The sequence below is a fragment of the Salvelinus alpinus genome, chromosome 22 (genome assembly GCF_045679555.1).
Source record: "Salvelinus alpinus chromosome 22, SLU_Salpinus.1, whole genome shotgun sequence".
Taxonomy (NCBI): Eukaryota; Metazoa; Chordata; class Actinopteri; order Salmoniformes; family Salmonidae; genus Salvelinus; species Salvelinus alpinus.
This window is the reverse complement of record NC_092107.1, coordinates 1,576,756-1,588,786: the sequence shown is the minus strand read 5'-3', so window position 1 is coordinate 1,588,786 and position 12,031 is coordinate 1,576,756. Positions and strand designations below refer to the sequence as shown.

General features: G+C 42.2%; 1 protein-coding gene across 3 annotated transcripts in view; it reads left to right on the top strand.

Annotated features, from left to right (window-relative positions):
• LOC139548753 (leucine-rich repeat and fibronectin type III domain-containing protein 1-like) overlaps window positions 1-12,031 on the top strand; it is a 135,743-nt gene that overhangs the window by 70,667 nt on the left and 53,045 nt on the right. For all 3 annotated transcript variants that reach the window (XM_071358555.1, XM_071358554.1, XM_071358553.1), the window contains exon 2: window positions 8,403-8,456. The gene's annotated coding sequence lies outside the window, so the exon portion shown is untranslated. The remainder of the gene's footprint in view (window positions 1-8,402; window positions 8,457-12,031) is intronic.

Below are 12,031 nucleotides of genomic sequence, written 5' to 3'. Positions count from 1 at the left end.
TTCTTCTGTCTACCATGGTTACATGCAAGGAAACACGTGCCGTCATCATTGCTTTGCACAAAAAGGGCTTCACAGGCAAGGATATTGCTGCCAGTAAGATTGCACCTAAATCAACCATTTATCGGATCATCAAGAACTTCAAGGAGAGCGGTTCAATTGTTGTGAAGAAGGCTTCAAGGTGCCCAAGAAAGTCCAGCAAGCGCCAGGTTCGTCTCCTAAAGTTGATTCAGCTGCGGGATTGGGGCACCACCAGTACATAGCTTGCTCAGGAATGGCAGCAGGCAGGTGTGAGTGCAACTGTACGCACAGTGAGGCAAAGACTTTTGGAGGATGGCCTGGTGTCAAGAAGGGCAGCAAAGAAGCCACTTCTCTCCAGGAAAAACATCAGGGACAGACTGATATTCTGCAAAAGGTACAGGGATTGGACTGCTGAGGACTGGGGTAAAGTCATTTTCTCTGATGAATCCCCTTTCTGATTGTTTGTGGCATCCGGAAAAAAAGCTTGTCTGGAGAAGACAAGGTGAGCGCTACCATCAGTCCTGTGTCATGCCAACAGTAAAGCATCCTGAGACCATTCATGTGTGGGTTGCTTCTCAGCCAAGGGAGTGGGCTCACTCACAATTTTGCCTAAGAACACAGCCATGAATTAAGAATGGTACCAACACATCCTCCGAGAGCAACTTCTCCCAACCATCCAGGAACAGTTTGGTGACGAACAATGCCTTTTCCAGCATGATGGAGCACCTTGCCATAAGGCAAAAGTGATAACTAAAACATCGATATTTTGGGTCCATGGCCAGGAAACTCCCCAGACCTTAATCCCATTGAGAACTTGTGGTCAATCCTCAAGAGGCGGGTGGACAAACAAAACCCCACAAATTCTGACAAACTCCAAGCATTGATTATGCAAGAATGGGCTGCCATCAGTCAGGATGTGGCCCAGAAGTTAATTGACAGCATGCCAGGGCAGATTGCAGAGGTCTTGAAAAAGAAGGGTCAACACTGCAAATATTGACTCTTTGCATCAACTTAATGTAATTGTCAATAAAAGCCTTTGACACTTATGAAATGCTTGTAATTATACTTCAGTATTCCATTGTAACTTCTGACAAAAATATCTAAAGACAATGAGGCAGGAGACTTTGTGAAAATTTATATTTGTGTCATTCTCAAAACTTTTGGCCACGAATGTAATTTTTTTTGAATGGGCATGCTTATTTAATTATGGCGAGGAAAGCACTTTTAAAGAGCAACCAGGGATCCTCTACTGACGGGATGAGGTCAATATCCTTCCAGGATACCCGGGCCAGGTCGATTAGAAAGGCCTGCTCGCTGAATTGTTTTAGGGAACGTGTGACAGTGATGAGGGGTGGTCATTTGACTGCGGACCCCTCACGCACACAGGCAAAGAGGCAGTCATCGCTGAGATCCTGGTTGAAGACAGCAGAGGTATATTTAGAGGGCAAGTTGGTCAGGATGATATCTAAGAGGGTGCCCATGGTTACAGATTTAGGGTTGTACCATGTAGGTTCCTTGATAATTTCTGTGAGATTGAGGGCATCTAGCTTAGATTGTAGGACAGCCGAGGTGTTAAGCATATCCCAGTTTAGTTTACCTAAACAGTACGAAATCTGGAGATAGATGGGGGGCAATCAATTCACATATGGTGTCCAGGGCACAGCTGGGGGCTGAAGGGGGTCTATAACAAGCGGCAACGGTGAGAGACTTGTTTCTGGAAAGGTGGATTTTTAAAAGTAGAAGCTCGAATTGTTTGGGCACAGACTTGGATTGTATGACAGAACTCTGCAGTAGATTGCAACTCTGCCTCCTTTGACAGTTCTATCTTGTCAGAAGATATTATAGTTAGGGATGGAAATTTCAGGATTTTTGGTGGCCTTCCTAAGCCTTCCATGATTCAGACACGGCTAGGACATCAGGAATGGCGGAGTGTGTTAAAGCAGTGAATAAAACAAACTTAGGGAGGAGGCTTCTAATGTTAACATGCATTAAAACCAAGGCTTTTACGGTTACAGAAGTCAACAAATGAGAGCGCCTGGGGAATAGGAGTGGTGCTGGGGGCTGCAGGGCCTGGGTTAACCTCTACATCACCAGAGGAACAGAGGAGGAGTAGGATAAGGGTACGACTAAAGGCTATAAGAACTGGTCGTCTCGTGCATTTGGAACAGAGAGTAAAAGGAGCAGATTTCTGGGCGCGGAAGAATAGAGTCAAGGCATAATGTACAGACAAGGGTATGGTAGGATGTGAGTACATCTTGAATCTGCCGGTAACAACTCTCCTGTGTACTGTACCTAATCATCTGCAGTGCTTCATTGAACAACAGCTGTATTGCATAGAAATAAGTCTGTAAGTGATATGTCGACTCTGTTATTAAGCTGAGTCATGGGTCTTCATCCTTGGAGCTGTAGGCAGGAGTGTCTGTTGGCCATATGACGAGCATAAAAAGTAGGTCAAATTATGATTCACAATCTTATATTCTTTATCTTGTTTCCGCGGAAATGTGTGAAGGATGTCGACTTTGCCTGGCGTGTCTAGTATTAATTGAAGAGGGACGTCATCAATGTGACCGGTTTTATAACTCTGCCCACTATACCCAGATTATCTCTGTAGTGTTTCTGTCCTTCAAAAGTACCAAAACATCTTCATGGATATAAAATAGGGAGATCTTTGAAGTTCTTTCTGTGTGCAGTAGGAAAGAGAATCTCTCTCTATCTTAATGGAAATCTGCACCTTCTCTACCGAAAGACAGCTGTGGGAAGACATTGGGTCACATCAAATGTTGAATCCAACACAAGGGCTGAATCCCAAAGAGGATTTAAGGATTCCGGAACACTACTGAAAGTATTAAATATAAAACTGTCTGAAGCCATCCCATAACTTACAGCTACTGTTGATGACAATACACATCCCCCTTGATGATTTCCAGCTCAGCTCTCACCAGTCATTGTTTTTTCACCTTAAATCTCATCCATGTCTCACAGCACATCCTCCCTGACATGTGGAAAGATTCCTGAATGACATAAAAGGGCTGGAGCGCCCACGGCCGCAGAGAGAGCTTTTTTAAGGATGTTAGGCAAAAAAGTTGTCTTTTTTCATTGGATATTCTGAGAGGGAGGAAGTGAGTAATCAGACAGAGATAACTGTGGAACACATCTCCAGGCATGCAAAACATGTAGGCTTAAGTCACATAATCCCTTTCAATATCAGTTAGAATGTCAATATGCTGACATGAACGGACAAGACGTCTGAGCACTGGACTGGTACAACATAATATCATTTTAATGTTGTTATTAGTACAGGCTACTATTGCTAGATAGTGCAGTGATTTAAATGTGATAACAGCCCACATTTAAACCGAAGCTGAATACAGTTGCTCACCAATGGCATTTGGTAAAGAGAATTTTCTTGCAATTTTCTTCTGTTTTCCCCTGTACACACAGGCATTGTTTGTCCAAGGCCTGCAGATATTGAGGCAAGTAATTGGATACACAACGCTCAGACCCAAGTGCATCTCAGAGGCTAAGCAAACAGTTGTGCTCTTTCCACATCTGGGTCTTGGTTCAAATGAGGCCATCAATGGAGAATCCGGTGGTGTTTCGATCACAGAGTTCTGGATGACATAGCACCATCAGCATGACTGAGCAAGGCTGTCTGAGCCCAGCTAACTATTACAGTTCTGGAAAGCTGAGGGAAGTATTGCTCTTTGAAGTAAGTGTTTCGTGTACACTTTAGTGGGTGAATTAGCTATTACATGCCAAATGTTTTCTATTCTATTTTCTTCATGCAACAGATGCAAACGTAGATCAAATCAATCAAAGGAAAGTAAACAAAAGTTGAGTTTGACAGAATAATTTAGTTAAAGGTAAATACTGTAAAGAGAGACGACATCAGTGTGTCAGACGGTCGGTAACACATTCAGTTGCTGGGGATTTTTTAACTGAGCAGTTTTCTGAAGCTTTTGGCCTGACTGCAATCTGTAAAATACCCTGCACCATCTAAGTTAATCCTGAGAGTTGTGAGGCTTGAGACGTGAGATCATAGAACCAACATTGTGAAGATGGAAATGGCCCTGACCCTGATACGACCTTCATACCTTCAAAAACCTAACCCGGTCACTTCAACACAATCAATACAGCCCTCCCAGTGTTGGCTGGCAGCTCCAGACCAGCATCCATTAATGCTCTCACGCAACTGTTAAACTTTGTATTAAGGAGCAACATTAACTTTGTTATGACATGGATATTATCTGGTACATTACAGTCAGGAGGCAAAGATAGAGAGAGAGAGAGAGAGAGAGAGAGATGAAGAGAGAGATAGAGATGAAGAAAGATATGGAGAGGTGAAGAGAGAGAGAGGGAGAGAGAGAGAGATGGATGAAGAAAGAGAGATGAAGAGATGAAGAAAGAGAGAGAGAGAGCGAGAGATGAAGAGAGAGATGAGCGAGTGAGATAGAGAGAGAGAGAGAGTAGGCCTATAGAAGTTGGTAGTAGCCAGAAGTGCTGTGTTAAAAGAATCCATCCTTCATGGACACCCTCCTCTCATACCAACAGATTATTTATGTGGAGCCGGTTAAAGTGCTGAGCATGGCTGAGCGTATAAATAGGACTGTGTACATAATCACAGGCTCACATGGGAAGCATATGGGAGGGAGAGGAGGGGAGAGAGCCTATTACTAGAGCATCAGATCATCAGCTCCAAACTTGATCTACTCTGACTCATCAACAACTGATGAAAACTCTGATCTCCCTCTCTCACACATGTGGTCTGCATGTAGGCCTAGGTTCACGGATATAGCCCCAGAAACTTGTGTGTCTACTGGTGCACAACGTTGTGAAATGGCATTGTGTATAATCATTATTCATACGAGCTGACTGAGTGCCTCATCTAATTCCATATTTGACTTGGTTCACTGACTGATGTATATGTGGGAGATGATTTGGGTCAAGTCTGACTTGCAAATACATCTCATTTGTTAGGCAACTTTTTATAAATAGCCGCATAATCAACAAAGATTCTTGGAGCATGCCTGATATGATCATATTCTCTTAGGCAATATTTTTGTTACTGCTTAGTGGTACTAACTAGGGTCATCATTTTTTAAACAATGCCTAGCCTCTAATAACGCTCTGAGGAATCAAAAGGGATAATTGAATCAAATTCCACGGTAGAGGCCACAATTCATGCTTAACTGTCTAACTCCGAAGAGTCTGAGTTGTTCTCTCTGGTGGCCGATCTCAGTGGATGTTCTAGGTTGTTGTCTTTCTCTGGAGGTCCTATTGGCCGCCCTGAAGGTATGGGCCTGGTCAGAGTGCCAACTGTGGAGAGGCCTGCTAGGAGAGCCATATGTTATCAGCTAAATCACAGTCAATGGAGACCGTTACTGCCCCGCTCCTGACTGGTATCTAATGAAAACCATGTCATGCTCCGCTGCCTTTGTTTTTAAACCAGTGATGTGAATGAAATTGGAAACGACAGAGGTAATACTGCAATCAAACCTCACAGTTTCGTATGCAGCACATTCCTACAGCCAAACCTGTGATAAATAAAATTGGGGAGTATAGGGCCGCCTCTCCATTTTCAGTTTATGAAAATGAATACTTCACAGTCCATAACGATCCAAATCAAGGGAGAGATGTATGGTGCTTCAGAGAGGAGGTGCAGGTTCTTTAATATGATCAATAGGCTGGTTTGGACTCCTCCCATCCTTCCCTATCTTACTGGTTCAGGCCAGGGCACCACAGGCCAAAATCAAAATATGTTGTGTTCATTACAGAAGGCTTTAAGTTGGAGGCGTGGGCCCTGTCCTCTTAATGTTTGTGTTAGCCTTGTGGCAAGTGAGGTTGACTGACACATAGAGGAGATATTGTATATGAGCTCTTTGCTTTCTCTTTGTTTTCACACAGGGGTTTGAGGCGGACTGCAGAGAAATGTTCGATCTACTGTAACACGTTCTTTCTCTTCAGTAAACATTTTCAAAGGTGTTTGAACAAGGATGTGATCACTACAGTTTTTACAGTATGGGGAAAGGGGACCTTAAAATGGAGGAAGAAAGGAACTTGAAATGTCTTTATTGGGATACTGTCAGTTCAATTGAATATTCTAATACAGTACCTGCAATTACCAAAGAGGAATGTCCTCTGCAACGTCCATTTCCTTCAATACTTGTATGAAGCATCTGCTTTTGTAGCACTATAATCTGAGTCCTTGGCGCGGCACCAAACAAAGCGTTAGCTACGTATCTGTCTGCCTGAGGGACTGCATTGGTTGCACATGATGGCAGAGGACCCAGACTGGGCACATCTGGTAGAAGGAGAGGGAAACAAAACACCATCCTGAGACAGCTATGATTTACTTATCTAATGAATCATCAGCCTTTTACGCCAGTACCAGAAATGACATAGTTTGAAGCGATGCATGAGTCTGAACACATCTGATGTTTTCAGCCATACCAGTTATGCTCATAAAGATGCAAGTTGTCTATTTTAATCAGCCATTGACTCCAGCCTCAGAAAATAAGTCATTTGAGGCAGTGTATGAGTCAGAGCATAACTGATGTGTTGGACCATGCTGTATCACTTGCCTTACTTATACTGTAAGTAATTTCTTATCGAAATACCATACAATACCATGTTTTATAGAGTTGCACATGACTGTCACCACACTGTCCCTACACTCAACACAAACCCCAAAATGGTGTGATATGTGTAGGGTTGGTTTTAGCATGCTCTTTATATAAGATTCCAGCTGAGGTATGAATGATTCTACTGATGCTTGCAGTGCGAAGAATATCAATCGATTCCTTAACTGTTGGATGGCTCGGGGAACATTAACAGCAGTTGGACATTTCAGTGAAGTGTGGCATGCATGCATGGATGAAATTGTACTTCTCACATCCCTGTCTTAGGTCAGGGTAATGCTAGCCAATGGGCATCTGTAAATGTTACTTTTCCAACAAAGGAATTGCCAAATCATGCTGGATTTGGACAAATCCCCAAAATGTTAGCTTCCATGCTGATTTTATGTGATGGAATCACATGCACATACTGTCAAGAAAAGAGTCGATATGAAATAGAAATAAATGTCATCTCAAAATAGAACCCAAGCCCTAAAAAGTGAACCAATGTTGTGGATACAAGGGTTTTTGAAGGACATTCAAAGGCCCACCTCAATGTCACTGGTCATACTGAGTGATGGACCCACTATGATTAGAGTTTGTCAGTCAGAGGTTTGCTGTGTAAACCTGTCTGCATTGGACACAGAATATGTATTATAATGGCAGGTACCAATAAGGGACCACTGTGGAGATCATAATCAAGATGGCTGCTGCGGCATTTACATTTGACAGAGGAGAATTGGTGCAATGCCTTTGTTATCCCTATCTCTGTAAAAGCGGGTAGGGAAAATAGTATTCCTTTCTTCATCTCACGGACCTTCAATTAACGCTATTTGATAGCTGCCTTGATCCCTCTCAGCCAGCTTGGTGAGGAGGGAGAAAGGAGATGGGGGAAATTTGATCCCTCTCAGCCAACTTGGTGAGGAGGGAGAAAGGAGATGGGGGAAATTTGATCCCTCTCAGCCAACTTGGTGAGGAGGGAGAAAGGAGATGGGGGAAATTTGATCCCTCTCAGCCAACTTGGTGAGGAGGGAGAAAGGAGATGGGGGAAATTTGATCCCTCTCAGCCAGCTTGGTGAGGAGGGAGAAAGGAGATGGGGGAAATTTGATCCCTCTTCCTCTGTTGATCGAGTGACAATGCATATCTCAAAAAGGTTAAACATGCGTGTTTAATGAGAATAAATTGATATTTTAAGAGCAGTTTGTGCCGCTGGCAGTTGTGTGAAAAGTCTGAGGTGTTCAACAGCATAAATTATTGGTATCTTTTTTCACGACACACTGTCCGTCTATCACTTCGGTTATTCACCAGTTGTGCTTATGTATTGTCGCATTGTATTTCCTCAGAGTGTCACAGTACAGACTATTCTGTACAAATGGTTAATTATTGAATTGAAAAGAGAGACACAAAGGCTAGCTTCTGGTGACCATGAAATATGATTCAGAAGCATTTCTTTGTAAAGCTGAAAGTTGGTAAACAACATCACCCAAGTGAAATAAGATGTTCAGAACAAGAACAAATAGGCTTGTGGAAATGTATTGGTTTTGTTTCTGCAGATTCATACTATTTGATTTGAAAAGAAGCGCTGTATAACTGTTTTACAGCAACACAAATGTCATATCATTTTGTGCTGAGCCCTGTTTGATGGCATTAAAGATTGAACTTTAATTTGAACCCTGTTTATGATTGTGACAGCAATACATGTGGCGGAGTGTTCTCCAAATGTTATTTGTGCCAGCACATTAAAGTGTGACTGTTTGTTTTCTCTGCAGCCTGCTTTGAAGTCATCATTGAGAGAAGCATTTGAGAAGAGACTACAAATACTGGTGAGTGCCACCTTTTCAAATTGAAGCCACCTTATTTACATACTGCAGTTCAGGCTAGCCCGGTGGGAAGGAGTGAGACATGGCATTGAGAATGAAGATATACAAAAGAAAAAGGATAATAATTACTAAAGAAAACAGGATAATGGAATGGCCTGTCCTTATTCCCACTAACAGTTTCTAAAAGCTATTCAAATTATATATTTGTTAAACAGACACACCTGCACGTACTCATGCACGCAGACACTCACGCACGCATGCACACACGCACACACATACACACAGAGAGAGCTACACAACTCTGTTCCATACAGCGATATTCCCTTACTGGTCCAGTGCAGCTATTTCACCACGACTGTGTTTTGTTATCTTTTCACATAGGCAGGGTTGGGCTGGAGCCACGGCTGTTGCATCCCAGCCTGCGCAATGGGAGTCGGCTCCATTATCAGAGCTGCTGCCTCGCCACCCTGCAGCAAACCCAGCATCCTCTGCTCCTGCAGATTTAATTTCTTATCTCAATAGGAAAAACAGCCCCTCTGATGAACAGCACAACTGCCCTGGGCTGCTGTGAACATGGCTCCATAATACATAGCTACAATAGATGGTTCTGATTAACTTATGAACGGAGGAAAGCACTGATATTCCTCTCAGGAAATTGAAGTTGGTAATAGATATTTCGGGGGGATTTGCTATATTTATTATTGTAACTGGGATAGGGCAAGGGGCAACCTCTCTCCAACATTAATCCAGTCCCGGGGGGAGGTGATAGCAATGTTTTATAAGGGTCTGCCGTCGATGACATATCGAATCCATAAAGAGGATCCCAAGTAGATGAATATCAGCAATGTGTTGCTGTTGTGTATTCTGTGTTCTAAGACAGCCAGGCTTTAAGTTATTGATTGTAGGTAGTTGAAGACATGCAATCATTTCAAAAGAGGATTAGTGATGAGCTCCTCACCAACAATGCTCTCAGAGTCACATTTCCTGCTTCTTTAAGTGTGTCCAAAAATAATCTGTATTTTTCTTGTAAAACATTTTTTACCATGGGAAAAGGGCAGACTGTTTTGCCTTACAAGACAAATATATTCAAAAATGCGTTGGTGGAACAAAATATGCAAGCTTTGTACTATGTGACTAGATTTGGGAAATTGTTTATATTTCTGCAAGATGCTTTACACTTTTGTCCACTGAGAGGCCTGAGTCTTTTAGCTGAGCCTAAGTGTTCGACTTTTCTTCCGTTTTTTGTTGCTTTTGCTCACAGCTTCATCAATGTCATGCAGAGCCATGAGAAAAGTAATTGTGTGTCAACTCTTCTGGGCCCTAAAACAAAAGTCATTATGAGAGTGGAAAGTAATATGACCTGATATACCTTGGGTAAATTAGTTTTCCCAATGATGCCTACTGTATGGGCACCAGTTGTGAAGAGTATATGATCAGTAGTTCCTTTTATTTTATAATGAGAAAGCTTAGAGTAGCTTTATGTCAGTGACAATGTGGCCTAACCTCCTCAAGAATCATTTATATAAATAATTAAAGTTAAAAGGGAAATAAGCTGTTGCAACATCCATTTTTGGATTGAATATAACTTATAAGAATATAACTTATAAATGGCTCATGAGCTTTTTTCAACTGTCGTACCACATCAGAACCCCTAATATAAGAGGGTTTTGCTCCAATGTTGGTAAACAAAGTAAATGTAAACAAACTCTATATAGCCTCAAAACATGTTTAATGCTATCATTTTTACATTATGGATGGTCTATGAATTTCAGAGTGGTTCCATTTCTCCAGCCCTATCCCTCAGTTTTTTACCGAAACAATCTGTACTGTAAAAGCTTTCCAGATCTCTACAGGAAGAACAAAGACAGACAGTACAACACAGCTTAATAAAGCAGGCCACACAATATATTAGATGGTTAGGATTAGGGCTTTGAATTATTTTCATGGACTAACAAGTACCTTCCTTATATATTGGCATAAGTTGCACTTTACATATAATTATGTCAAATCCTGAAATGAAATTATGCGATCAAGTTGTTACAGTGCATTTAGTAAGTATGCGGACCCCTTGACTTTTTCCACATTTTGTTACGTTACAGCCTTATTTGAAAATTGATTAAATAGTTTTTTTCCCCCTCATCAATCTACACAGAATATCCCATAATGACAAAGCAAAAACAGGTTTGTATAATTTTATTGCAAATGTATAACAAAAAAAAATACTGAAATATAACATTTACATAAGTATTCAGACCCTTTACTCAGTACTTTGGTGAAGCACCTTTGGCAGCGATTACAGCCTTGAATCTTCTGGGGTATGACGCTACAAGTTTGGCACACATGTATTTGGGGATTTTCTCCCACTCTTCTCTGCAGATCCTCTCAAGCTCTGTTAGGTTGGATGGGGAGCGTCGCTGCACAGCTATTTTCAGGTCTCTCCAGAGATGTTAGATCAGGTTCAAGTTTGGGCTTTGGCTGGGCTACTCAAGGACATTCAGAGACTTGTCCCGAAGCCACTCCTGCGTTGTCTTGGCTGTGTGCTTAGGGTTGTTGTCCTGTGGGAAGTTGAACCTTCGACCAGTCTGTGGTCCTGAGCGCTCTGGAGCAGGTTTTCATCAAAGATCTCTCTGTACTTTGCTTTGTTCATCTTTGCCTCGGTCCTGGCTAGTCTCCCAGTCCCTGATGCTGAAAAACATACCCACAGCATGATGCTGCCACCACCATGCGTCACCGTAGGGATTGTGCCAGGTTTCTTCCAGATGTGATGCTTGGCATTCAAGCCAAAGAGTTCAATCTTGGTTTCATCAGACCAGACAATCTTGTTTCTCATGGTCTGAGAGTCCTTTAGGTGCCTTTTGGCAAACTCCAAGCGGGCTGTCGTATGCCTTTTACTGAGTAGTGGCTTCTGTTTGGCCACTCTACCATAAAGGCCTGATCAGTGGAGTGCTGCAGAGATGGTTGTCCTTCTGGTAGGTTCTCCCATTGCCACAGAGGAGCTCTGGAGCTCTGTCAGAGTGACCATCAGGTTCTTGGTCACCGCCCTGACCAAGGCCATTTCCCCCAATTGGTTAGTTTGGCTGGGCGGCCAGCCTTAGGAAGAGTCTTAGGAAGAGTCCTGGTGGTTCCGAACTTTTTCCGTTTAAGAATGATGGAGGCCACTGTGTTCTTGGGGACCTTCAATGCTGCAAAAAAATTATGGTACCCTTCCCCAGACAGGTGTGCCTTTCAAAATCATGTCCAATCCATTGAATTTACCACAGGTAGACTCCAATCAAGTTGGAGAAGCATCTCAACGATGATAAATGGAAACAGGGTGCACCTGAGCTCAATTTTGAGTCTCATAGCAAACGGTCTGAATATTTATGTAAATAAGGTATTTTCATTTATATTTTTTTTATAAATGTGCAACGTTTTCTAAAAACCTGTTGTCACTTTGTCATTTTGAGGTATTGTGTGTAGATTGATGAGGAAAATGTTTATTTAATCCATTTTAGTCTGTAACGTAACAAAATGTGGAAAATGTCAAGGTCTGAAATCTTTCCGCACGCACTGTACATAACACACTCAGTTGTATTACA